Source organism: Corvus kubaryi, unplaced genomic scaffold (assembly GCF_017639235.1).
Source record: "Corvus kubaryi isolate FWS band 111438036 unplaced genomic scaffold, C.kubaryi_AGA036_p1.0 37270, whole genome shotgun sequence".
In the NCBI taxonomy this organism is placed as follows: Eukaryota; Metazoa; Chordata; class Aves; order Passeriformes; family Corvidae; genus Corvus; species Corvus kubaryi.
Genome location: NW_024581083.1, coordinates 3582951 through 3608710, shown reverse-complemented (window position 1 = coordinate 3608710; position 25760 = coordinate 3582951). Strand labels below are relative to the sequence as shown.

At 39.1% G+C, this 25760-nt stretch overlaps 2 long non-coding RNA genes across 2 annotated transcripts in view; one reads left to right on the top strand and one right to left on the bottom strand.

Moving 5' to 3' along the window:
- LOC121663309 overlaps positions 1-25760 on the top strand; it is a 60511-nt gene that overhangs the window by 11047 nt on the left and 23704 nt on the right. Inside the window, exon 2 of the long non-coding RNA XR_006015596.1 lies at positions 542-637. This is a non-coding gene — a long non-coding RNA (uncharacterized LOC121663309). The remainder of the gene's footprint in view (positions 1-541; positions 638-25760) is intronic.
- Positions 8573-13897, bottom strand: LOC121663308. The gene is made up of 2 exons (XR_006015595.1): positions 13339-13897; positions 8573-12995 (listed from the first exon to the last, which is right to left on the bottom strand). It is a non-coding gene; the product is annotated as an uncharacterized LOC121663308 (long non-coding RNA).

Below are 25760 nucleotides of genomic sequence, written 5' to 3'. Positions count from 1 at the left end.
GGTCAAAGGAAGCGCAGAAGCAGGAAAGCCTCCACTCCTGAGTCCCACTCTGTCAGCCAACAAGGGGAAGCGGGAGCTCTGCAACTTAAGTGGTAGACATGTGTTTGGCTGCTAGTCCTTCATAGCTGATAAAGAGGAAAGCAAAGCTGTAAGCAACTCTGAGAGAAGGTAGTGGAGTTTTTTTTGCCTTTTGAAATGGGAGCAATAAATGTGATTGTTTTGCTCGAGACAGCTGGCATATGAACAGGACTCTTGTTCTTCATTCAGTGCTATCCTGGAGACTAGAAATTAATTTTGGAATTATGTATAAAATTAACCCTTGTGTGTACCTGTTAGAAAGGCTCTGAGTTACAGAAGCACAGTGGAGCTGAACATTCAGTGCAGGACATTAACCCTTGAATGGGTAAGGAATCATGTGGATGAGGCTGTGCTCTGGGCTCCTGCTGAAGGCTGCCTGTTAGGAAGGAGTCTGGGTGGGACAGGAGGGAGAGGTAAGCAAAGGTAACCTGGAGGTAATTTTATTCTTCATTTGTATTTGCAGAATGTGAATCTAAGCTTGCGTGTGCTGCCAGCTGGGTGCAGCCTGGGCTATGTTTCTGTCATTGATTTATCTCAGCAGAAGTTTCTGTTTCTCCAGGTGCGTATTGATATTTGAAGATGTTGTGATAGTCACTGTGTGAGGATGATACCGCAAGTTGTTTTCTTAGTGAGAGAACCTGGAGAAGATCTTTGGATCTGAGCAGAGCATGATTCTTCTGTGTCCTGTAATAATAGCTCTAGTTACTTTGTTTTTGCAGGACCTCAAATCCAAGAGATTAGGCAAGAGGAGTGTAGGAGTTAATTTATAGTTTGTTCTGATCTAATTTGTTTCCTCTATCTTTAATGTATTTTATTGTGATCCAGGTAATGTAAAGATTGACTTGGAAATGTCCCATTGAGTGATCTGGTAAGGAGAAAACAGCACACGAAAATGTTTTGTAAAGCAGAAAAACAGGCTTGGTTCTGCTCTAGCATCTGCCAAATGAAGTAACTGAAACTCCTGTTTATTACACAGCATAAAAGAAATGGAATAATACTGTTAAGAGTGTTATCTTTGGAAAATGACTGCACCTCACTGAAGCATGACTATAATGATGGGGAATTATGCTGCTAAACCACACCAGTTTTGTGGCACAGTCACTAAAACATATACTCTGTGGTGTTCTTTGTGAAGGCTTTATTGCAGATACTCTTGTATTAACATATTGTCATGAGGCCAAAATTGGCATTGTCTTTGTCTGGAGCATTCTGGAGGGAAACCACACTTTGTCCTGCCCTTTATCTAGGGCTTATAAATGAAAAAGCACTTAGTAGGATTTGTAGTCCTCATTAAATGATTGTGATACTGGATTTATCTTGTTCTATGGGTAAATGCTGCTTGTCCTCTCCTTTCTTTTGCAGAGTGGTTCAGATGAAGCACTCTCAGGACACAGCAAATGCTAATGGCGGTAGGATTATATTTTGGAGGAAATGAGACAAGATTGTTGTTATAACTGCTGCTTGTCATAATAACTAGCTGAGTACTGTGGGTATGACTGTGGCTGTTGGCCATTTCTTTATATTTTCTGACACAGAATCTTACCAAGGACCAGCTATTCACTGTTGAAATTAAAGACTCTTTGATAGTGTTCTGATAAATGTCATTTTAATGGCAGCAATCTGTTGCTGCCTGTAGCACCAGCCCACTTCTGAAGTGTCTTCTGTCTTCTAATCTCTAGTGCTGCATGCCAGGTGATACAGTAAAGATATATCAGCTTCCCACAAATTGAGAACTCCATTCATATTTGCATATCATTACTTTTTCTGGGGGAACGTTCTTAAGTCATGCCCTCAATTTAACCACTCACTGCATCACCTTTGAGGAAAGGGCCTCATTTAACTGCTGGAAAATAAATGACAGTGCATGTACTTAGCTGTGAATCGTTAGGGTGGTGGTTTCTGTGCTCCATGGCTTTAAACATGCTAACAGGGGTGGAGGGAATGCAGCCTGGAGCCCTAGCAGCCATTCCACTGGCAGCTCAGCATCCTGCTGCAAAATGACAAGCATGCTCACTGCTCTTTCATGGAGAGTAAATGTTTTGGCCATTTTATTCCACTCATGAAAAATAAAGAGTGATTGCAAAAAATATGGTTTCCCTATGCACACATAGCAAGGGAGGGTTCTTTGTTTAGTACCTGCTTTGCTGTAGGAAAACTTGTCTGATTGCAGGGGCTGTTATGTGGGGCAGCTTGCTCGATAAAGTTTTTGGGATGATGATGTGGAAGCTAAAGTGGTATGATGCTAGTAGGGAACGACTTGCGGGAAGATTTCATGGTTCCGCTGCTGCTCTGACATTTTCACAAATCGCTCCTGTACCAGCACAGACCAAAGAAAGCAATGCCTGATGCTCCCATCTGCTGGACCCTAGGGGGTAGGAGTTGCAAGGTCATCTTGGAAAATGAGCTATTTTTCTCCTTAATTTTTCAAAAGTAAATGTAACCTTCTCTCCATTCTCCTACACTTTCCATTTATTTTCTGTGTTTAAAAATGAACCTCTTTCCCTGCATCAGTATATTGTGTCACCTTCAGCACTTGGGGGACAAAATGTAAATTTTGTTCCTTCAGAATTATCATATAGTCATGATAAATACAACTTCTTTTAAGAGTAGTGAGAGCAGGAGTGGGGAAGTGTGTTACATATTTTAAAAGGCAGTTCACCCACCCCTACCTGAGAAGTAATAGGCAAGTTCTTTGGGAATGCTTCCTTTCCCTCCTGCTCTGTAGTCTTCAGACAGGCAATACAAGACATTGGTGATAGTTATGAATAGGTTTTGCTGCATCTTCCCATTTCCTTTTATTCCTCTTTAGCCACTTGCCTTGCACATGCTGATCTCTGTTACTGTCTTAACACTCTTCCCTTTTGCACTGATCTGTTTCTTATTCCATTTTCCTTTCACCTTTTCCTCCAGGCCTCCTTCCAGTCTTGCTTTCTGCTCCTTTCTCCTTAAATGTGAAGGCACACTAGGGCAAACTGCAGGCATAGAGGAGCTTGCAGGGAATTCAGACTGACACCTTCCTCACAGACATATCAGTAGTGCCAGTTCTCTGATTTTTCCATCTTGTTCTTTTTCCATGCTAGACATGAGCTATAGCCAATGGAAAAGCACATTAAGATATGATTTTCTGGCTTCATGTCACTTCATCTATCCCACATCTTCAAAGAATTTTGTCTCTCACCTGTTTGCAAAGGGCTTCACTAACTCAGAAACTACTGGTGAACGGTGAAGCCTTCAGCCATTTCTTTTGCAACCTACAGAGACTTGAAGCATCCTAAAGTTCCTCTGGAGGAGTATTTTCACTTGGTTGATTGTTAGCCCTAGGGATGAACAGTAGCATGAATGACAGAAAATTGTGTTGTTTTCAGTGCCAGCAGTGCAGTTCTCCCCATCTCTTTCCCACAATCATAGCACACAGTCCAGGAAAGTCTACTCACTTTTGGCAAGTTCTGCATCCCTGTGGGCTTGTGGGGAGAAGAGGGTGTGTTGTGCTGGCAGGAGCAGCATTTCGGGTAAACCTCTGTAAGGGCAAGGCACTACTAATTTCAGTGTGTGTTACAAATGTCTCTCTGCATCTAATGACTATTTTATGTATTCTGACCTTTATTTCATGGCCTTTATCACTATGATATCTTAGTGCTGAAAGAAGATTTTGGCTTTGTAAGCTTTAGATATTGATTTTTTCCTGTAACTGCCTCCTCTGATTCGAGGAAAAAGAGAAATATGTAATTTTAACTAGTGCAACTCATATCACAGCCAGATTCAATATGAATGTACTAGATATGCATACATCAAATATTGCCTTTTAATACCCTTATCAGCGCTTTTAATGCGCTGCTTTGTTCTGTTGTGCAAGCTCAATATGAGGGGATTTTTTAAAAACTTTTTTTTTTAAATAGGATGTTAAATGGCATTTCATGTTGATTCTTAGCACTTAAATAGGTGTCTGCTATCAATAGCAACGTCCCAGAGGCACCCATTGAAACCACACTGCCTACACCATTTCTTTAACTGGAACCTTGCTCATGCTTCTTATGTGAACGTGATATTAATTAAGTCCTTGGATGTCATATGTGCATCCAGGTCTCTGTAAATAGAAATGTCAGTGCTGCTGGCAGTGAGCTGGGTGTGAGGTCTTTTCTTTGTTGCCCACATTACATTTTGCTGTGTCCTCGGATGGAGATAGTGGAAGTCTTTGTTTCAGTCTGTTCTCCCCAAAAATAATCTGAGTGTTATCCAAGATTTGACAAATTTAAAAAGTATTAATCAACCTTCCTAAGAGTTGCTATTCAGCTAATCACACTCAAAATGGCAAATGGTTGTAAAGATGTCAAAGAGATATGCAGAACACCCACTGTTTGAGCTCTTCCCATTCTCATTAAAATAAGCTCTTATGGCCCAGCTAGTGTAATCATGTGATAAAATACTCAAATTAAGAGCATTTAATAAAAAAACATGGTGGGGAGCTTTGTTAAAGATCTCTTTAGTGTATTTTTGCATTCATGTTGAGGACATTAGAAATAATTTAATCACTGGCTGATTATACGAATGTGAGAAATAATGGGATCATTGCCTTATCACACGTGGGCTAATTCAAAGGCTCATTATTTATTTGTCGAGGATTAAGCATCAAATCAATTTGGCTTGATACTTGAAAGCAGGAAATTTAAGATGAAATTTGAAAGGAAGATTAAGAAGTAAGATTAAACCTAACAAGAGCAGAACTATTTTGCTTGCTAGAGTCAAGTCACGCCTGCAAAAAGATCACAGAATAGATGGATAAAGTCAGTCATATATTGTGGAATGAATGGCTTATGGTTTTGGACAGAGTGCTGTTTTCAGTGTCTCCACATCTTTAGTTTTCTTGTGATCCACAGCTAAAGTTACTTTGAGGTTTCCAAACAAACCTTTTTTGCACTTACTCTTCCTTTAATGAAAATATTTTCCTCTTTATATTGGTCTATAAACTGAATACTATTATACACAATCACTAGAATAAAATCCATTTTTCAGTACTTTCGGTTTTGGGGTTTTTTTATGGTAAAATGGTTAGGGCTGAGTTTCAAAAGCCCAGAGTTCAGTGAGTTGCTCTCCTTTTTCTGTAGCAGTGTGGGTATATGTGTCTATGTGGTGCTTTGTTTTCACTACGGAAATACATTCTTTTGTGTGTAAAAGCAGATTCAGAGAATGGACCTTCCAGAAACTGGATATCAAGTCCGTCTGAAGGGGGAGAATAGGACAAAAGATGAATCCTTTAATGGTGGCTTTGATGGAATTGTATCATTTTCCCCCTAAAGAGGAAAGAATTTCACTTGGGTCAGGAAGATTTTCACAAAGTTAGAGAAGAATGGAGATAGCAGTGTTAATTATGGAGGAGTGATCCTCTGCTGGTGTTTCCTGGTGGATTTTTTGCTGTCTGTGTTTGAGGTCTTGATTGTGAGAGAAAATTGTTTAAAAAAAAAGGCTTGAGGGAGGGGAGACCTTAAATTTTGCAAACCGAGTTCCTTTTCCTCTGAATTATCTAGAAGCTCTCTGGTTTGTCTGTTCACAGATTGGACAGCTTACAAACCTACCTGGTGGTCAGTTTACAGCTCTCCAAGAGGCAGAGAGGTCTCTGCTTCACTTCTGAAGGTTCTCCCCTTTTCAGCAGTTCTGCGGAACTCAGGGTGTCCCTTCCTCGCCAGCACTGCAGGCAGGTACTGTCTGCAGTGTGAGATCAGCTGGGCTGAGCCTCAGCAGTGACCTTTCCCAAAGCCATCCAAGAGCCCTGCCCCTGCTGAGCAGCCACGTATTGGGTTTGCTGCTGTGGCTTCCAGGCTGCAGCATCTTCCTTAGGCCTGAAGGTTTGCCTGGTTGCCATAAGATGAACAGGGATCCGTGAGGGTGTTAAGTCCCCTGCATATTTTATGCTTGCTGAATTAATCTCACTTAATATGAGCTGTCAGACAACATTACTGTAATTTATTTACATAACTTGAGGAATTTACTTCACATTAATTTAACCTTGCAGAATGTGTAACGTGTGTTTGTGCTGCTGCCGTCGGTTTCCTGGAGGCAACCCTGCTCAAGTGTTTCTCAGTTTGAGATTGATTTGTCTTCCAGCTGCTAATGTGAAGGGTGAACCTAAACACTGTTGTTAAAAAGATCTGATACTTGGAGCTCTCTTTGTTGTTGCATTTATTGAATTAAATGAACTGCTCTGCCTTGTACTTAATTCAATAAAAAGTATGTTCTAATTATATTATTTTCCTTCTAAAGCAACACCCACAATTCTGACCTTGCTTTTTACAAAGTAAAAATCTATACTTATAAGGAGGAAAACCTATATTTTGTTCAAGAACTTTTTTGGGGTGTATTAAGAGGTTGATTTTTTTCTCACTTGAGATGGGCACCATGTCCTGCTACTTGTGTTCACAGTTAGACAGACCCCACTTCAGATGCAGTTAGAATGTTCAGGTCATAAGAAAGCAGCAATGGATGGGTGCCTGAACCTGTTGGTTCTTCTCTCTGCTGGCAATGTTGTTATACTGTGTCTCAATTTGAAGGTTTGTTGTCTTTTGATTTCATTTAAAAAAAAAAAAAAAAGTCAAAACTGATTCTTCTGTAGCTTCCCCCCTTCCCAGTTGTCTGCAAAAACACTCAGTACTGGGGTTTGTGCCAAATCTAAGAGAAAACTCAGATCCTTCTGCCCTCCAGGTTGTTTGTATTTTGACATGATGTGTAAGTTCTATAGAATATAAAGTTGGAATTGCTATTGCATTTAAAAGTAATATAAAACACACTTTTATAATTTATTAGGGACAAGCATGGGAAAATTGGCCAGTTGCCATACTGTCTTAGGTGTGGTCTTCTGAGATGTAGGATTTATCTCCTAAAAAAGAAGCTTGATCTGGAGAAACAAAAATGAACTTAATTTTTAAGGAGTGAAGGCAATAGGTGATGGCTTCTGCAGGAAATCTGTTCCTTGTTTCTGCTTTTAGGGGTTGTGAGGGGGAAAGGGACAGGAATATATTCAGGGTGCCCTAGTTACCAAAGGAGTGACCCAAAACAGGACTGATAGAACACCTCCTTTCCACAACAGAAAACCCTGTTGCCTCATTAGGGATTGTGGATATCAAATTGAACTTCTCTGAGGTGCACACTGAGGAGGGAAGGTCCATTTAATGAAACCAAGAGGTGGCTTGAAGCTCAGGCGGCTTCTCATAAGGGAATAATACTCTCACTGCAACAATAAAAATGAGAACTCACATCTGGACAGGTCCCAAATGCCTTTAAAACCTGAAAAAGGGCCCATTTCTGACAACATCTTGGCTCCTCTTGCCTCTGGGCAGGACTCTTTGCTCTCTCCTCCAGATCCCTGTACCTCTGATAGCAAGGAGCTGGCTCTAAGACAAGAAAGCAAACTTTCTTGAAAACAAGAAAGCAGATAAGCTTTTGCATAAATCAGTGTCACTGTGATCAAACTGTGTGCATTCCCATGAAAGAAATCTTTTAATTTTTGTCCCTTTGTTGCATAGGGGAGAGGCCAGTTGCTGCTTACATTTATGGCATGAGCAAAGTGGTTTGTCCAGAAGAACTTTGACTCTGATGTAGAATTAAATGTGACACCTTTTAATGACTCAGCTATGGAGCTAACATGTTCTTTCAGAATTTTACAGTCAGATTGTTCCTTTGCCACATGAAAAGAGGGCATGGAACTATGTTTGGCCTTGTTGTCTGAGCCACATTGTCTTTTTCTCCATGCCATCCTTTCTTCCTTCCCACTGGTGACAAAGTCCAAGGAGAAGCCCAGGCATTCAGGGCAGGCTGAAGGTTTTGCCTTAAAACCATCTGTTCTGTTTTATGGGGCTGGAGGAGGAAGATTAAGAGGCAGTGTCTCCTTCAAACTGCTGAGTGGCAAGATTTCCTTAGGCCTTTCCCTTCCGCTATCACAGCCCCATCTTGGAGGTGCTCCCCTAGGAGAAGACAAAGTATCAAGGTGGAAAAACCATTCCAGAATACAAGTAGGTGTCTTTTCTGGTTGAAAAGAAATGAAAACTCTTTTCTGATTTTGGACCAGCACCTGAATTGTGAGGGAGGAGAATACTTTATTAAAAGGGCAAACAAACCCCAGTGGAGGGGCAGATACAATGCAGTTTCACAGCAGCTCTGTTGACCCCAGGGTCAATGGCACTGCAGCAGTGCTATGTTTGATGACATGCCCCATAAAGCCTAGCACTGGGGAAGAAAATGACATTGCAGGAGAGAGATTTATGTTTGTAATTCCTTAAAGCAATTTTATTGTGTTCTTGGTGAGTTTTACCATATTGGTTTAGTTGCAGCCACTGCAGTTCATGGAAGTTTCCTTTAGTAGCAGAAATATTGCCACAACTTTGTTTCTTGCAAGTCACTTGTCAGGAAAGATTAATGAAGCTTCTGCTCATCAGGATAGCACTAAAATGCTTAGTTATCCAAAGATGCCCTGCACGATAATTTTGAATTTCCTCTTTCTGTTTCATTTCCCTGTCTGTTCAATTCTGCTTTGTAAGTGTCTGAGTTCATTTTCATTATTTCTTTGTCTGTTCCAGTTAAAATCTTGATTTTCTGTATGTCTTCTGCAGTTCTCTAGAGCATTATTTAACACCAGAATGAAAGGGGTGCTTGCCATGTCTGCTGTTCCTTTACCTTCTCCTAACGGCCTAAAACCTTTTAGCTGGATGTGCCCCAGCTCCTCTCTGCACACATCCGTGTGTACTGCATAGCTCTTAGTTAGGGTAAACCCCATCACTTTTCTTTAAGCCTTTCACATATTTATTTCATTTAAAACACATTAGTTACATATGTAACTCATGCTAATGATGTCATGTTGTCTTCATGCAAAATTTGAAGTTTTACTTATTAGAATAGTGGGAAATCCTCCTTTCAGTACAGTACTCCCTTGTTTATTTTGAGTGTAATGGAAGTATAAATTTATTGGCATACAAATGTACTGTGCCATTTATAAGTAGATATTTTGCAATATTTCCAATTTTAGTTAGAAGGCACTTTTGTCTCTTCTAAGCAAAGGAAAGATGGACTTGAAGTTCTTTACATAGTTCTTGAAATCTAAAAGACTTTCCACAAAAAGAGTTCCTGTGAGAAACCTGTTGTGTTAGGTGCTCGAAGCCTTTACTTGCTGTCAGCTGAAAAATCAACCCAGGGAAGCGAGCAGTTCTAGGAAATAACATGATGTTTCCTGAAATATTATGTAGCTCTCACATCTTATCCCAGTATGTGTAGGATCAGTTTTCCTGCTGCTCCATTCTGCAGTTTTGTGCTGAAATAATCTGGACTTGAATTTTTAAATTTCTTTTCTTGAAGAGCCATATTGACAAGGGGCTGGGATTTAAATAACTATAAGGAAAAAAACCAAGGGGCTTGGTCAGGTTTTGGGCAAAGAAGTATTTTGAAAGGATGTAATTGTTAAAGAGGCCAGCTTTGAGGAAGTTGCCATTTGTAGGTTTTATGCTTTAACTATGCTCTACAACTTTAAAATTCTTTTCCTCATAAAAGTTTTTAGCTTTCATTCAGAACTAGGACATGCAAATCACCAGGGCTGATTAATGAGCAAAATGTGATAGATACAGGCTGAGAATAAAAGTTATGAGTGTTAAGAGAATACAGTACCTTTGTTCAAATATTTAAACTGTAGAACTTAAGGACAGGACTTCCTCTACTGGATGTAAAGGAAGCTGGAAAAGGCAACATTTGGGTAAGGACTGGCATGGAGAAACTCTCAGGCTTTTGAGATCTGCCTGGTCGAGACTGATTACGGGAAGCAAATGTTTCTCCTGTTGAGGGAACAGCGATGGGCCAAGTGTACCAGTAAAGAGGGGCCTGTGGGGTAGGCAGGGTGGCACTGCCCAAGCTTTGTGTTTGCTTTTTAGGCATTAGGGGGCAGGGAAGAGTTTTGTAGCTTCTTCCTGGTTTTGTCATAAGCATTTTTTTTTTTAAAGTATTCAAGGTGTGGACTTGAAGATGAAAACAGCCACAGAGAGTTTCAAACTCAGCCCATCTGCCCAGTGTGAAGTGCCTTGGCTTTACTCTATGACAGAGGTACAGCTGATCCACTATCTCTATGAATCCTTCAAACTGCATCCCTGTCTAGTTTGACCACTGAGATACTGTGAAGCCCTGCTTGAAACCTGCATCTTGTATAGATTGTTTCTCTTTTTTTCCCCTCTCCTTTGGAGGGAAGATAGTAGCACTTCAAGGAAGTAGGAAATCAAATCAAGAGACAGGAGAGGAGATGAACTGTTAGAATTTGACAGTAATAGCTGGCACAGAGAGGAGTGAAAACAAGCTCTTTCTAAGAATAATAGCTATATAGATACATAAGCAAGCAATAAACTGATGATGGTAGAGTCCAGTAGTGTCCAGAAGGCAATTCTCATATACGTTTCATTTCTATTGATATCTTTTTATGATAAAAAAAAACCAAACCTGCTCCTGCATAGTGCTTGGTGGATCTGTTCTTGAATCCTGTCTTAATTTAGGTCTCCAATTTTGCTTCTATATGGAAGTTGGTACCAGACCAGGATTAAAAAGAAAAAGCTCTTGAAGGTGGACATGGTTTAGTGAATAATAGCTCCTTTTTCTCTAGTTTCATCTTAATGAGGAGTGCCTGCTCTATTTTATAAGCATGTGATTTTGTAATATTTACCTGATTATTTCTTCATGCCTTTACTATTGCAGATGAAAAGGAGTCAGAGGCATTCTAGATGGAGGTGAGCTCTTGCACTGATACTGGCAGTCTGATGTAACTTCTTTGGATTTGCTTCCGAAGCAAACCAAGTTACATTCTTTAATATCAGATGTTAAGAATCTTGTGCTCTCTTTCCCTTAAAAGACTGACTGTTGAGGAAGGTTGTGCGGCAGTTACTTGCAGAGAGAATACTGCTTTTCAAGATGATGCCATAGCTCTGTATGCTATGAGGACATTATTTGTTTTTATGAGGAAAGGATTCTTCTCTGTAGAAGACATAAAGGCTGATGTGAGATTTATTTTCTAAAGAGCTAATATAAATGAAATGCTTAAATAAAGCTGTATTTTCAAAGTATGATGAAGTATGAGGCTATCCTTTTCCTGCTGACTGTTTCTTCAGCAGCTTTTTCTTTCAGTTAAAAAAAAAAAGAAAGAAATTTCTCTTTTATTTTTACCTACTGTCCCTTATGTTGATTTGTAGTTTGGGAACACAATTGAGGACATCATCCATGTCTTAATCCCTCTCCTTTTTCCTGGGGTTATCGAAGGGGGTCTTGCCTGGGTGAAGATTATATTTAATAAGATTCAATCTCCACCAGAACCTTCACAATTTCTAATCTGTTTTCCCCTTCGTTATTTTCTGTAACCATTGACATTACCTTCTAGAGTTTTTTCCAGTATACTTTGTGGCAGGTATACTTTGTGGCAGTTTTGTTTTTGCCTGTCTGACTCTCCCCTTGGAAATAGACTATGCCCTTGCTAAGTTTCCAGATGTGCTGGGATTACACTGAAAGTGTTGGAAAGGACTTTTCTCTGCTTAAGGAAAGAAGTTAAGCTTTCATCTTGGACTGGTTGTGGCAGCAGGAGAACACCATTTAAATTGTTTTTACCGCTCCATTTTCTTATTATGCCTCAATTGATTCTAGTAGGTTTGCTTCATCTTTCAGATTGTCTTGAGAATTCAACACAATTTTTTTCCTGTTTACCAGCTGAACACGTTTCTTTGTAAATAGAAAATTCTTGCACTCAGGTCAATGACTCTTGAATTTTCAGGGTGCCGGTTACAAGCTGCTTTCAACTGAAGAGGTCACAGCAATATCACAGATGCACAGATTGCTACCCGATTAATACAATTATCAACATGGAGAAATTATTAGTTGAGTGTTTGCATTTGAACATACCTTTTATTTTAATGCACACTTTGAAAAGCATATTTTAAGGAGACAAGTTTAAATTGAAAATGTTCCCAAGGAACGATTTCTGTCTTTTGTGCAGATCAAAGTGGCAAAAGCAATTTAACAATTTGTCTGTCTTTGAAATCTAATGGGTTTCCTGCATTTCTCTAAATACAATAACTGGACACAAGTCTATTATTCCTTTTTAATGCTGTAAAAGCCAGTGTTACATTACTTAGCGTTCTTAAGGCTTTTACAATGGAGATTTTTATTATGTCACATATACAAGCAATTATGTTTGACAGTTTGGATGCAAAGTTGAATTGGCAGCCACTTCAGCATTCTCACCAATAAAAACATTAAGCATGTCTATTAAAAATGTTTCTTCTGTAATTTGTTTTTCATAAGCTTTCAGCTGTGCCACAAAAGCCTCCTGTCTCTTTTACAGCTAATTTCCTGCAGACTGCTTTACAATTGAGACGTGAAAACTCTTTTTGTGATTGGTTTGTCATAAAAGAAGGGCCAAGTTCTGATGGTATCAAATGGCTCGAATTAGACAGGAGCTTTCTGAAGATGTGTAAAACAAAATTTGATGTCCCAAAGCATAGCACAGTGTCATGGTTTGACGCTGGTTAGGTGCCAAGCACCACATACAAAACAAGGTGAAATGAGGACTATTGAGGAAAACGGAAAAACTTCAAGGCAAAACAGTTCCACACTTAAACAGTTGTACTATAAGAAAATTCATTACTAACAGAATTAAAAGTAAAAAAAAAAAAATACGAAATTAAAGCAAACTCCCAGAATACCTTTCCCTTCTAGTACCTCCCTCTTTCCACCAACCTGCACAAGGGAAACAAACATGGGAGTTTGACAGTTTCATTTCTTAAGAGTCTTTCCCTGTGTTTAAGGAAAAGAGTTTCTTCTGCTGTGCTGTGCGATCCTTCCCACGGGAGCTAGCTCTCTGCGAATTTGTCTAGGGCGGTTCAAACTTTCACAAACAACAGTCTGCCCGGAATCTGCTGCAGCGAAAAAAAAAAAAAAATCCCTCCCATGAATCTTGCAGTCCTCCCCCACTGCCATCATGGGTCACAAATAACACGGGATTTAGTCTTTTAAGGATGAGCTATTCCAGCCTGAAAGTAAAGGCTCTCTTCTCAATCTCTAAAAGTCTTTCACTGCATCTATATACTCTGGCATGAATATTTTTCATGAACACATGAATTGCTACATCCACCCAATTCATCTTATGAATTATAGGGGGAAAAAAACCCCTGCTGTATTATAGTCTTCACCATGGCTTGCAAGGAGAATTTTCAGCTCCAGCGCTGGGAGCTCCTGCTCTGCTTCCCTTCCTTTACTGACCTTGGCGCCGCCATGTTGGCTTCATCTCACATGATCTCGCTTTTCCTTTCTCTCTGACCTGGAAGAAAGCTGGTGCCTGTTAAGTTGCGGCTAAGAAGTTGATCTTGTCTCTTGTCCAGGCTCTGCTCTGGGGAAAACTCGCTGTTGTAGGCTGCATGTTTTTGCTCGGTTCGACACGAGCCGCGCTGGCTGCGTGGAAGGGGCCCAGCGGCCCCAGAGCCGCGCTGCGCGGTTCCGGCTGCGCTGCTGTTGAAGGCTGGTCATGGCTGCTTGCGGAGCCGGCGCGGCTTTCCCCCGCGGCTCTGCACCGCGGGGCTTGGGCCCCCCGCTTCGCCATCCCGGCGGGGAAACAGGAACAAAAGGAACTTCCTGTGCTTGGTCTTCCTTCAAATATGTGAATTGCAGAGGCGGTACCAACTTTTTAATTTGTTTAGCAACCAGTCCATCGAATTAAGTTTAAACCACCACATGGTCCTGATGCAAAACCATTTTGAAGTCAGGGAGAGTGTGGGCTTGCTGTGGCTGTGCTGGTGGAGAAGGGCTCTGTTGTGTTTGCTACCCTGGGAGCTGGCCCGGCAGGGTCATGGGTGAGCAGCTCAGTCAGTACAGTTGTGCCTGCACACTTCGTTTGTTTACCTGTGTCATAAGCTAGAATGCAAAGGTGTAAAACAAACCTAGCATCAAAAAAGATGCATCTCAACCACAGGAAAAAAGATTAGCTAGTCTACATTAAACTGAAGAATATTTTTCCCTACACGCGGTGTGGTGAATTAGCCTTTTTAGGTCAATATTAATTTTTCTAAGTTATCTTTTTCTTTGATAAATTATTTAAATAGGGCCACATTTCAGTATGTGATCATCAGTGAATATCATTAAAATAATATAAAAAGTTCTAATTCATACTTTTGTCCTATATGTGTGTTAAAGAATATGCAGAAGTTTATGCTGTAGTCATATAGTCATCTAAGCAAAGCTTATGGGAGTAAGCTTGGATAAGACTATATATTCTGTACAAGAAGAATGAAAGAGTTAATTGTGATATATGAACCTATTTATAAAGCAAAAGGAGAAATAAAAAGCTCCAAATATAATGCTTATTGAAGGAAACATTTCTTCAAATATTTCTGGGGTGAGGGGAGGTGTGAATTCAGTGGCCTATCAGGGTATGTATGTAAAGATGAAATATGTAATGATGCTGTAAATGCTGCTAAGTCAATTTTACTTGTGAGGATATTGATTCAGTTTTGTCCAGTGGAGCAACTGTGTGATTCAAATGAAATACCCCTATTTGTGGCTGGGAATCTTCTATGGGAAAGCAGCTGGTGATGAGGCTGATGGGTGGGCACAAGCCAGTTACCTCAGAACTGCATGAATAATGCTCCCAAACAAAAGAATGCCTTGGCATGTTAGTTATCAGCCATTTTCACATAAGGCTCCAGCAGTCCCAATCAGCGTGTGTCGACTTACAAGTGTGTTTGACAGGAGTTTGAATGTTAAACCTAAGAGGTCTTTTTAAAGCTAAATCATAAATCATGTGTTTGCCTCAGAAATCTGCCATTCAGAGTTACTGATTATAACTTATGATGGTTCTATTGGGAATAGATTAAGAAAGATGAAATGGCAACATTTGGATACTGGAAATGTCTCAACTACAGAATGCTGCAAGTGAGGAAATTATCGAGACTGGGAAGCTATTCAGAATATGTGTTTGAATAGTGAGTTCTTTTGCGTAGATAGCAATGTTTTTTTGGATATCCTACTGTTAGAAACAGGCATAAGATGTATTTAATAAATGAGCAATTAGAACCCTAACTGGTGCTTTAGCTAACAGGTCAAAAATGCAGTGAGCTGTGCTTTTGTGTCTGACTGGCTAGGAAGCAATAAAGTAGTAGAGAAATTTGACTATGGAAGCTGGACTATTGCATCTCACAGAGGGTTACAATTTTAATTCTGAACTGTGATGGTCAGCTCCTGCAGTCAGGGTGTTTGGAGAAGACAGAGCAGCAGAGAGAGCTGGGTGCTAGATGGTTCCTTCCAAGCCTCTTTTCACCTCTTCAGTCCCACATCTTCATACCATTCAGGGCATTCATCCTTCTGTGCCCTCTGCCTTGTGCACTGCCCTAACAAGTGGGGCTGAAAGAACATGGTTATGCATGTCCATGAATCACGTTCCTAAATCTCTGTGAGAAGACGGGAAGAATTAGCAGAGAATATTTTAAAACTTCAATGAGAAAATGCTTCACTCACTGTAACTTCTAGCTGGTTCCCTTTTCTTAATATGCTAGTAAATGATCTTACTCCTTGTCAAACTTGTGGAAAGCAGCAGTTTCATGATTTCTAATTTTATAAAATGTCAATAATGGAGTGCTCCAATAAATGAAATTTATTGATGATCACCTTTTTCTCCCTGTTATAGCATGTTTCAACTCAATTTCATAACAATTTCTGGCTTTAATATGAAATGTCAACAATATCTCCAGCAACCACCTTGTTCTTATTACTCTCTAATCTTATTTTTATAAAGATCATTTCTGATGCCTTGTACATTGTAGACTTTGTACATTTAGCCAGTGATCAAAGTTGTATAACAATAAGCTGTAGTTTGACATGGAGTAGCTTAAATCTATTCAAGCTAGTAATGTCATTTGCAGATTAATTTGCCAATTCATGCAGTGTTCATTTCATATCAAAAAAATAATATCCAACAATCACTCAAGCACTGATGACATTTCTGCTTAGATCCATTGGTAAAGCTTCATTTATTGGAATAAAACAGGACAGCAAATGGAATTTGTATATTCAGGTTTGAAATTGGGGGAAAATAGTTTCAATATGGAACTGTAGTGTCATCTTTATTTATAGGAAAAAATTCTTGTCTTGTGGTTCCTTGAAAACTGAATCAGAGAGATGGGTTTCCCAGGGGAATTGTTATAGGGATTTGCTATATATGCCTGAGCTGCTGTAAATATTTAACTTTTCTTATATATGTAATGACATCACATGATGGAAAAAACAAATGTTGAGGAAGAGAAGAAAAGAAAACAATGTAAAACAAGCAAATGTTCTGCCGCATTTCTTCTAGTGCATGTAAACCAAAATACCACAGTCTTCTAGAACGTCTCACAGTTGAGACAGTCAGTGGAAAGCTTCCTTCAGTGCTGTCCTCCACCCCCTGTAGTTCTGACCTTCCAGTGTTGTCTGATGGCTGAGGAGGGACTGCAGAGTGGAATTTTCCTTAAGAATTCTTTTCATCCTTGTAAGAAATACTGCAGTGCTGTAAGCAGATAAGCTACCATGCATGTGTTTACTGTGTATCAGCAAATGATAGGGATTCATCTCTTCAGTGTTCAGATTAAATACTTAAATACTAATAATTTAGGAGTCTGGGACTAAAACCTCTCTTTTTCATGTTAAAAAGAAAGTTGGGGTTTTTTTCCTAAAACTTACTAGTATTTATTAAAAAAAAAAAAATGCAGTGACTTCAGGATGAGGATATTGTGTTTATGGTCTTCATATGTGTCCATCCTTAGAATGATCTTCGTCAGCAGCAGTGGTAGGTGCAGGTCATGTTTCTTCAGTCCCGGGATCAGGATGGATTTCCTCACCATGTGATCTATCCTGTGTGAGTTTTCTGACTTCAGTGTTAAGTTAATGAGCTCTACTCTTTAGATCAAATAAACTTTTAAGGAAGCTAAACTGTGGGACTAGGAATCAGTGCTTTCAAATACAGAGGCTTTGTGGGAGTCAGGACTCTGGACTGAACCTATATATTTTGTATTACCTTAATAGAAGTTTGTTTTAAGTAACTTGCTTAAAAGGGAGAGGGGTTTCTGGTGTGGGGTTTTTTCTTTTGGTTTGTTTTTTTTGGTTTTTTTGGGGTTTTTTGGTTGTTGTTTTTTTGTTTTGTTCTTTTCTTAGAAACTCTGTTGTTTTCCTCCCACCCAACATGCTGATGATTTCCGTGCTACACTTCTCTTTTTGTAAAGCAAATGTGATTTGCTACTAGGATGCTGTCTATAGTTCATACTATTGAGATAGGTGATTTCAAGAAGGACCTGTTGTGTGTGATACCTTTGTTAACTTTTCAGGTTTTGAACTGGCCATTGGGATCATCTCTCAGCCTTTTTCAAAATATTTTGAGAGTTCCAATTATTTTCACTAGCTGAAAGTCAGTATCAACATGTATGTCCTGCTTCAGAGGCATCAGAAACAATTAAATAATCAGTATTTTAAATAATCTCAAGGGGTGATACGCTTGAGTGTAGATCAAGGGAGAGACCTTGCTTACATTTAACTGTGATTCTGTGAAATGAGGCTTTATTGTAGCAGACTGTGGGAGGAAAAGAAAGGGAAAATAGCTGTGAAACCACTAATTTGCACCTTATGAATATTTATATGCAAAAACCCTTTTGTGGGTGTTTGTGAAATAGATGGTGAAATCAAACCATACCCACCAGCAAGTGCAGCTGTCAGTTGGTATTTCTACACCCAGACCTAAATTGTGGTTTCACAGAATTCTGGCTCAGCCACAGGCATGCTGGCTTGGCTTATTGAACGTTGATTTTCTAGTACAGACCCTTATTTTAGGAAATTTTGTCATCTGTGTGGGAAAATTTTACTTACATAAACTGCTGATAGCAGTTATCAAGGTAGGCATCTTGATTTTGTAGAGGCAGTGAGCTGTATGCCTATTTTCTGTATGCACAAAATAGATACATAATTTTGTGAATAAATGTATATATGGCTACTATAGCAGTCATGCTCTTTTTGACTTTTGAAATTTTTTGAATTTTGTTTCTGTTTCTAGTGATTACTTTTTGTATATTTCCCCCTTACCTTGGGCAATATTGCTCTGTAAAGTTAAATAGCTGAGATTAACTCTGCCAGGCAGTGTAAGAGAGAAGTTTTGGAGCTGCAATAGAGGGAGGAAATGCAGAACAGAGCGGGAACAGCAGCTGAAGAAATTCTTGTGCCGGTGGGTGATGTATCTAACAGGGATGGATCTTTACAAGCCAGAAAGGCTGGCAAATCCATGCAGGTTTTAAAAGCAGGCCCAAATAGTAGCATCCATCTAGGTTAACAGTTTATAATGTGCTAATTGGATATTTTTAAACCTTGATAAACCTCCCTCACTACACAAGCAATCTTAAATCTTCTTTCCTATCCTCGTTTTCTACCTCAGTAGAGTTTCAGCTTGGACATTCAATAGGGTGTTGTTAGGTGCATCAGGGAGGAATATCTTGATTTCCTTCCTTGTTAAATAAGGCAATGAAGAAACATAACCTCAATCAGTCTATTGCAATGTGGTCAAAGGGTCTAGACAGTATGATGTAATTTTTATAGGTGTGTATTTTTCTTATTAGACTTGTTCATCCTAAATCCTTTTGCTGTTACTTCTATCTCCATAGTAACCAAAGAAACCCCTGAGTGGATCAGTGAGATGTTTTCTAGATGCTGTACAAACACAAAGGAATGCTGAGCAAGTTCCATGGCACTCTTGGGATTCAGAAAGACAAATGATGAGGAAAAGATATGATAAGAAGTATGTTAATACGTAATTTGGTAAAAGGTTTAACAAGGACATGTGTGAAGGTGAAGTGGGTTGTTTTGGAGCAGGACTGGGTAAGAGAGGAGAGCATATAAATAGGGCCCTGAAAATTAAGTGGGTGGGGGATTAGACAATGAGAGTCTGCCTGTCTCAGTGGAGTGAGTGCAGACTGCTGAATCCATGGTTCATTTCCCTGTGCTGCTGGTGACTTCTGGAGTGACTTTCTGATACTCCCAGAACCCATATTTGAAAGTATGAATCTGCTTAGTGCTCTGAGTTATAAAGTTTATTTCCAAAAGCATCTTAGTTAAAGAACATCTTCCTTGATTCAGAGTATTTTAAACTTGCTTGTGAAAACAGGAGTGTTTAATGAAGTGCTTGCTATTGTTTTGTGGAGCCGGAAGGCATTCAAATGCCTTTTAAAAGAGCAAACAAAAATCCACCAACCCCCCCCACCAAACGCCAAACCAACCAATCACATTAAAAAAGCTCAAAACAAACCAAAACAAAAATGCCTCAAACCCCAAACCAGACTCATCATCCTTCTGCTTCATCTGTAAAATGTGGATAATAATTGTTTGTTTCACCAGAAGTGTCCACACTGACAACAAAAAATTTCATGTATGATGTGTAGACATTGTAAGAGATGCAGTAATTGTAAAAAAAAATAGCTGTGGTCTATGAATTGGTCAGAAATCATCCTTAGCTAGTGTCAGTCAGTGAGAATATTGCAATGGTTCCAGCCATAGAGCAACAATTTCTCTAATAATGGCGGTAGATAACCTGGTTATGATTTTAAGAGAGTAAGAGATGAAGTGTGACTTATGTCATTTAGAATTGTTGTCTTTTGATGTTTTGGAGATTTGGGACAGGGAGTGAAATCTTCTCTTATTCTTAAGAAAATTATTCCAGAGAGAGCTATAATGATGTAGCACATCCAAAGATAGCTCTCTCTCTTTCACAAGGCTGGCTATCACACTTAATTAGCTGTTCACAATCCATTTTATGTTTTTGTTGGAAGCCTTTTCTGGAGCTTTAGAGTGCCCTGCCAAAACTTGAAGACATTTGCAGTTACAGTGACTTTATATTGAAATGATAAATGAACTGTGACTGGTTATATTTTGTTTAAAAACAAAATCCAAAATCTTCACAGAAAAACTGTTTCACAGCTCTGAGTTTCTCAAAAGATGGGATAAGTGCTCACAAACTTATATATGTACCTGTGTATATAGTTATGAAGGGTCTAAACTTCACATTTGTTATTGCTGTTGAACAAATTTACTTTTCAAGACTTCAGTTTTAATTTGTTAGAACAGCAAAGTGGCAGCGCATTCGGCTTTTACAGGTCCTCACCATCTGCTAGAACAGCAATGAACCAGCAGTGTAATCTTGCTGTGTTGACAACCGGCTTAGTTAGGACGATTTGGAAATTGGAGCACTGTTGAAATAAATATTCTGCTTCCCCTGGGCAACTTACTGAAATTCTTTCCATCACTTTTAATTTATCTAGCATAAAGTTGGGATTGAGTTTTGTATTGATGTTGCATGAATTAGCAGTGTTGCACAGCACTTCTTCAAGGTCCTGGCAGTGGCCTGAGGGTGAGATGGGAGGACCTTATCCAGGCTGGGGTAGTGCAAATGAGAAAAAATGTCTGTTTCTTCATTTAGACATTTGTTGAAGATACATTGTGGGTGAACAAATGTGGGGTGGCTGACTCCCAAACAATAATGCTTATCTTTTGTGTAATATGGGGAGGAGACCAACACTAAACGCATCTCTGCTGTAAAGAGTTGTATTGTGCAGTCTGGAAGGAATGAAGAGTTAGATGTTGTTCAGTAATCATTTTAGAGTTCACTAGAACACTGAAAAAAGAGCCTGGAATCTGAAGACTGGTCAATGAAAGATAACTTAGGTAGAGATAAGCAGGTTCTGTTGTAATTTGATATTACATTTTGAGAGGATTCTTTCAAATTACTTCGGAATTAAATCACTACAGAGGAAATTAAAAATTCATGAAGTGACTCCTTTAATTTTATCTAGTCATGTGTAATCTTCTAATTTAAGTAAACTCTGCTATGGCATTTAATGTAAATAAGACTGCATATATGTGACATTGATAGGGCTGGTGAGGATTAACCATTCTTGCCTTTTACAGTATCCCAATATGAAATCAAGGGATATTTTCCTTTGCATTCCATTAGATTTTACAAACATCAATAGATTTTACAATCATTCCAATTCATGTCACAGAAGAACTTCCCATGTGCAAACAACAAAATTGATCTGGCATTTGAAGTGAGCATGTTCCTCAAGTTATTGTGTCCAAATCAGAACAACCCTAAGGTGCTATGGGTCAATAGCTTGGCATGCTGGCAATAGAAACAAGGGTTTACAGCTTGTCAGGACTTTAGACAGGGCTTGCTGTGGGGCAGGATGCACTTCCACCTAAAAATATGGATGTGCAACACAGAACTAATAATAAAATTCCAGATAGCATTCATGATTACTCATGAGTTTAAATGAATTTTTGTTGTTCTCACATTGAATCTCTTGTACCTAAATTTTCTTAGCACATGTATCATGATTAAAGATTTTACTGACCTGGCCAGCTCAGAAAGCAGATGTTAAGCTTGCGTGTTTTCAACTCTTTTACAGCAAATTTCAGCATTGCTTCCTATCAGCATTTGAAGTAGGAGCTTAATTTATAATGTTTGGGTGTTTTTCCAATTAAGTAGAGGAAGGAGAGTCAGCTTCACTTTTTCTGTATAAACAGTAGACTGGACTTCAAAGATATGATGTGTCAGAAGTTGTTTGGTAGCAACAAATAAAAATAAACCAGTCAATAGTTAAAGGAGCTTAAAATAAAAGAAAGTATTTGGCATCACTGATAAGGTCCGTTGGAACAGAGGCTGTTGGCTAAAGGACTGAATGAATAACTATGTTTTTACATTGTTGAGAATTGCCAGTGACCCAGTTGTGTCCTCAAAGCCTTAAGGAAGTGCCATTATGTTCACTAATTTCATTGGGCCAGTTACTGGTGACGTTCCAGCATTCGCTGATCCAAATAGGGAGGCAGATCCACAGAACTCCAGAGAGTGTTGGGCCTCAATTACATTGACTATCATGAGATGGTGTCCAGTGTGTGCAGGGACCACTGGCACCCTTGTGCTGGACAGAGAGCACAGATATCTGTGTGCCAGGTGCCACTGCATTTTGTGTATAGGAGGAGAACATTGTGTTTCACTATTAAGCAGCATTTAAGACCTAGGTACACAGAGCTGGTTGTGTAACAGATGACTTGGTCTTTTCAAATTTGCAGGTGTAGATAAAAAGGGGGGAAAAATAAATCTAGCAATTATTGGACTTCTCTACTTTGGATCAAGGTACAGACTGTGGTATTTATTTTTCTGATTAGGAAGACATGACTGTGGTAAATGAAGAGGAAAATAAATTAAAAATTTCCATAATAAAATAAGTCCTTTCTTTGTGATTCAAACTGCCCCATCCCCAGCTTGATAATGTTGTTTGCCCATAGTTGAGGATATGTTAGAATGTAATTGTAACTGTTTGCCATGGCTGGCAGTTAGCATGAGAGATCATGCATTTGCATCTCATATAACCAGAAATTAAAAATGAAGGACTGACCACTTGACACCATTGTAGTTCTTGAAATAAAGCCTGTTGAGCTAAATTTGTTGTGGCTGCTGAATGACTCTGCTCACCAGTTTGAATACATGATGAAATTCCTATTAGAAGATGTCACCGTAATAACTGATGGCATAATGAAAGTGCCAGAAACAGAATAGAAATATTGCTCTGTTAACCCTTTTTTTCAGAACAGAACTTTAAAATGGAGTTTTTGAAATGCACGTGGCATTTGTTCTGACCTCCGGAAAGGTACTTTTTTTTTTGCCCCCTATACTGGAAGGTGATGAGAGCTGTGATAATTTCAGTCTTTCTATAAGGTACTATCATACCCTGTATTCTCTGGATGAATTGTTTCTGTACTCCAGAGAAACTGCTGTTTCCCCTCAGAGCTGTATAAAAAAGGAAAATGAATGGTGGTGGTAAGGCAGTGATAAAATGCATTGCAGGCAATTACAGGCAGGAAATACTAAGTTTCCACTATCTTAGAAGGCATACTCATAGAAGAACCCTTAACTTTACATCTGTTTGGAAACCATGTAAACTCACACACATTTTTGAATTCTCAACCTGTACCTCCCCAAGGCTCTAATTATTCTGTATCAGGAGCCTCTTAATTCTTGCTCTTGGATAAATTTCCATTTCTGTGCCTGTATCAAAGCTTAGGGCCCTGTATGCAGGAATGCAGCTTTGAAAATTATGGGCTAGGGGTTTTTCTATCAACTACTTTAATTTTTCTACAGAGCCACATTTATTATTCATTAAAATAAAACATAATCAAAAGTAGCGTTTAAGAGTGTCAGTCAACAGACCTAATGTTGCAAAAGGTGATCCTCTTTTCCATTTCAAATGTTTCTCCCTCTTCTTCCTATTTCTCAGAAAGGAACTCAGTGCAGGTATGTAGAATATGCTTCTACTCTTGAGTTGTTTTGTGAAGACCTCACCTTTTTTTTCTATGTAACGTTAATTGAGCGTCCTATGTCCTCAGTGTGTCTAATGCATTAAAAAGCAGAGAATTTAATACTGTAATTATGAAAGCTTAAAGGAAGAAGCCTGTTAAATATACTTCAGATAGGTTATCAGCTTTACCTTTCCAAATATGTTCTATAATAGAAGCTGATTTCCTAAAGAGTTTTGTCACATGCATATATCTGGCTGAGAGTGGCTCTTGCACACTAGGGTATGAATAAATTATTTCCATAGCTCTAATGTATCCATTTTTTTCAGTATGGGCCTTAGGCTTTCCTTTTCCTTAAAAGCATCATTTGGCTGCTGAATCAAAAACTCTGAAAAGAGACAATAATGAGTATTCACATTTGAAATGCAACAACCCATTGAGGTCAGAAAAGAGCTGCAGCAAAGTATTCCCCATCTCTTCTCTAAACAATGGGTATTGGAACTACTAATCAACTTGAATGTAATGAATAGAATTTAAAAAGTCATATATTGATATTCAGAGGAATTTGATATTTTTGATGTTTTCAGCAAATTCACTTATTTTTCTGCACATGCAAGACCTTAACTGTCTTAGGTTTAAGTATTCTTACATATTTTTTGGGGGTAGTGTGTGTGTGTGTCTTTGTATAATGACCATATTTTCATCTTCACTGGCAGTGACTGGAAGTCAATCAGAATGGCTCAGGTGATGCCAATTGTTGTAAGAAGGTTTTTTTACTGCAGTGAGGGAAGGGGCCTTTCAAATACACACAACCATTGGAGCAAGATGTAATCTAGAGAGAGCAATAGACCCAATGAGAGCCAAAAGAGGGCAAGAAGGCACAGAGAGCAGTTTCTCATTTCCGTTCAGAAGGGCAAAGGAGAAAACAAAAGTCAGGGAAATCTCTATGGTAGCCAGTTAAAAATAAGTGAGGGCATCCTGCTGAACATTGTGAATTTTGGATCAGATTAATTCCTGCTGTATTGGCCCCTGAAAGTAGCAAAACATTACAGTGCTTGGGAAAGAGGTGATGCTGCAGCACAAAGGAGTGAATTGTCCAGCTGCCAAGGCCATCTCTATTGGCAAGGGATCTAACCCTATGAAGAGTGGCTGCCATGGGGCTGTGACTTTGACACAATCTTCAATTTGTACTTGTATTGATTTTTCTCATGACTGGAGATGTGAATAAGTCTAATTTGAAAACTGGGCATGGAGACCTGTCTTCTGTAAGGCCTGCCCAGCAGGTAATTTCCCAAAGGCCAGAAATTATTCTCCAAACAGTAATGAAGAAAAATTATTACCATGTTCCTCAAAATATGAGAAAATAGTTGCTGGATACCTTGAATAGGGTTTCTTTTTATCTGAAGTTGTGCTTTCTTTGAAGTCAGTGAAAAATGTTTCATTGATCAGGTTCTTAAGTGCCATTCCTCAAACCATTCAGGTGTTGGTGCATTTTAGACTGTATTGAGCCCTGAGATAAACATCGAGGTGCTCATGAATAAACAAACTCCTGGGAAAATGAGTAGCTGAAGGCTAAGTGGTAGTTCATGCCAACAGGATGCCTGTGAGATGGAGCACGGCACGGGGAAAAAAACTTTGAAGAGGTCTTCCCCCTGGAGTTTTATGCCTGGGAAGAGTGCTGCATTTCCTGATCATAGGCATGTGAGTGCTGGGCTTGGGAGGCTGCTGCAGTGAGCTGCCTGAGATTGCTTTGTCTCTCTGCTCAGTCTCTGCAGCCACTGATACCTGAATCTTTTCTTCCCAACTGCTATTCAGTGTTTACAGGGTCCCCCAGCCCTGGATAGCTCCTACTGTACTAAGCAAGTACTAATGCAGAGTGAGGCTGACTTAGGTTATTTCTTGTCCATAAGTAAACTTTGGTCCCTGCTATAAAAACAGTTTTTAACAAAGAATTAATTTGGGCAAGTTTGTTGTCCTGTTTAGAAGCTGTTTTTAATATATGTTATTTTCTCCTGAGGGATCCAGTATACACTGGGAGGGGAGGAGAAAGCTAACTTTCATGATTCGGATTTGGGTGTTAAGATTCATGACTTATTCATCTTGCTGGGCCACTGAAGACTGTAATTAAACCTGACAGCACTTTGCAGTGACTAAGTGATAAGTATTACATGGCATGCATTAAAATGAATATTTTTATTTCTTCTTATTTTGAGATATTCAAGTCCCAATATCTCTTTAAAAAATAATTAAGAAAAAGTAGATCTCGCGTGATTATTTTCTTCCACTCCCACTCACATGCTTAAAAGAACAGATAATAGGCTTTCTGCACT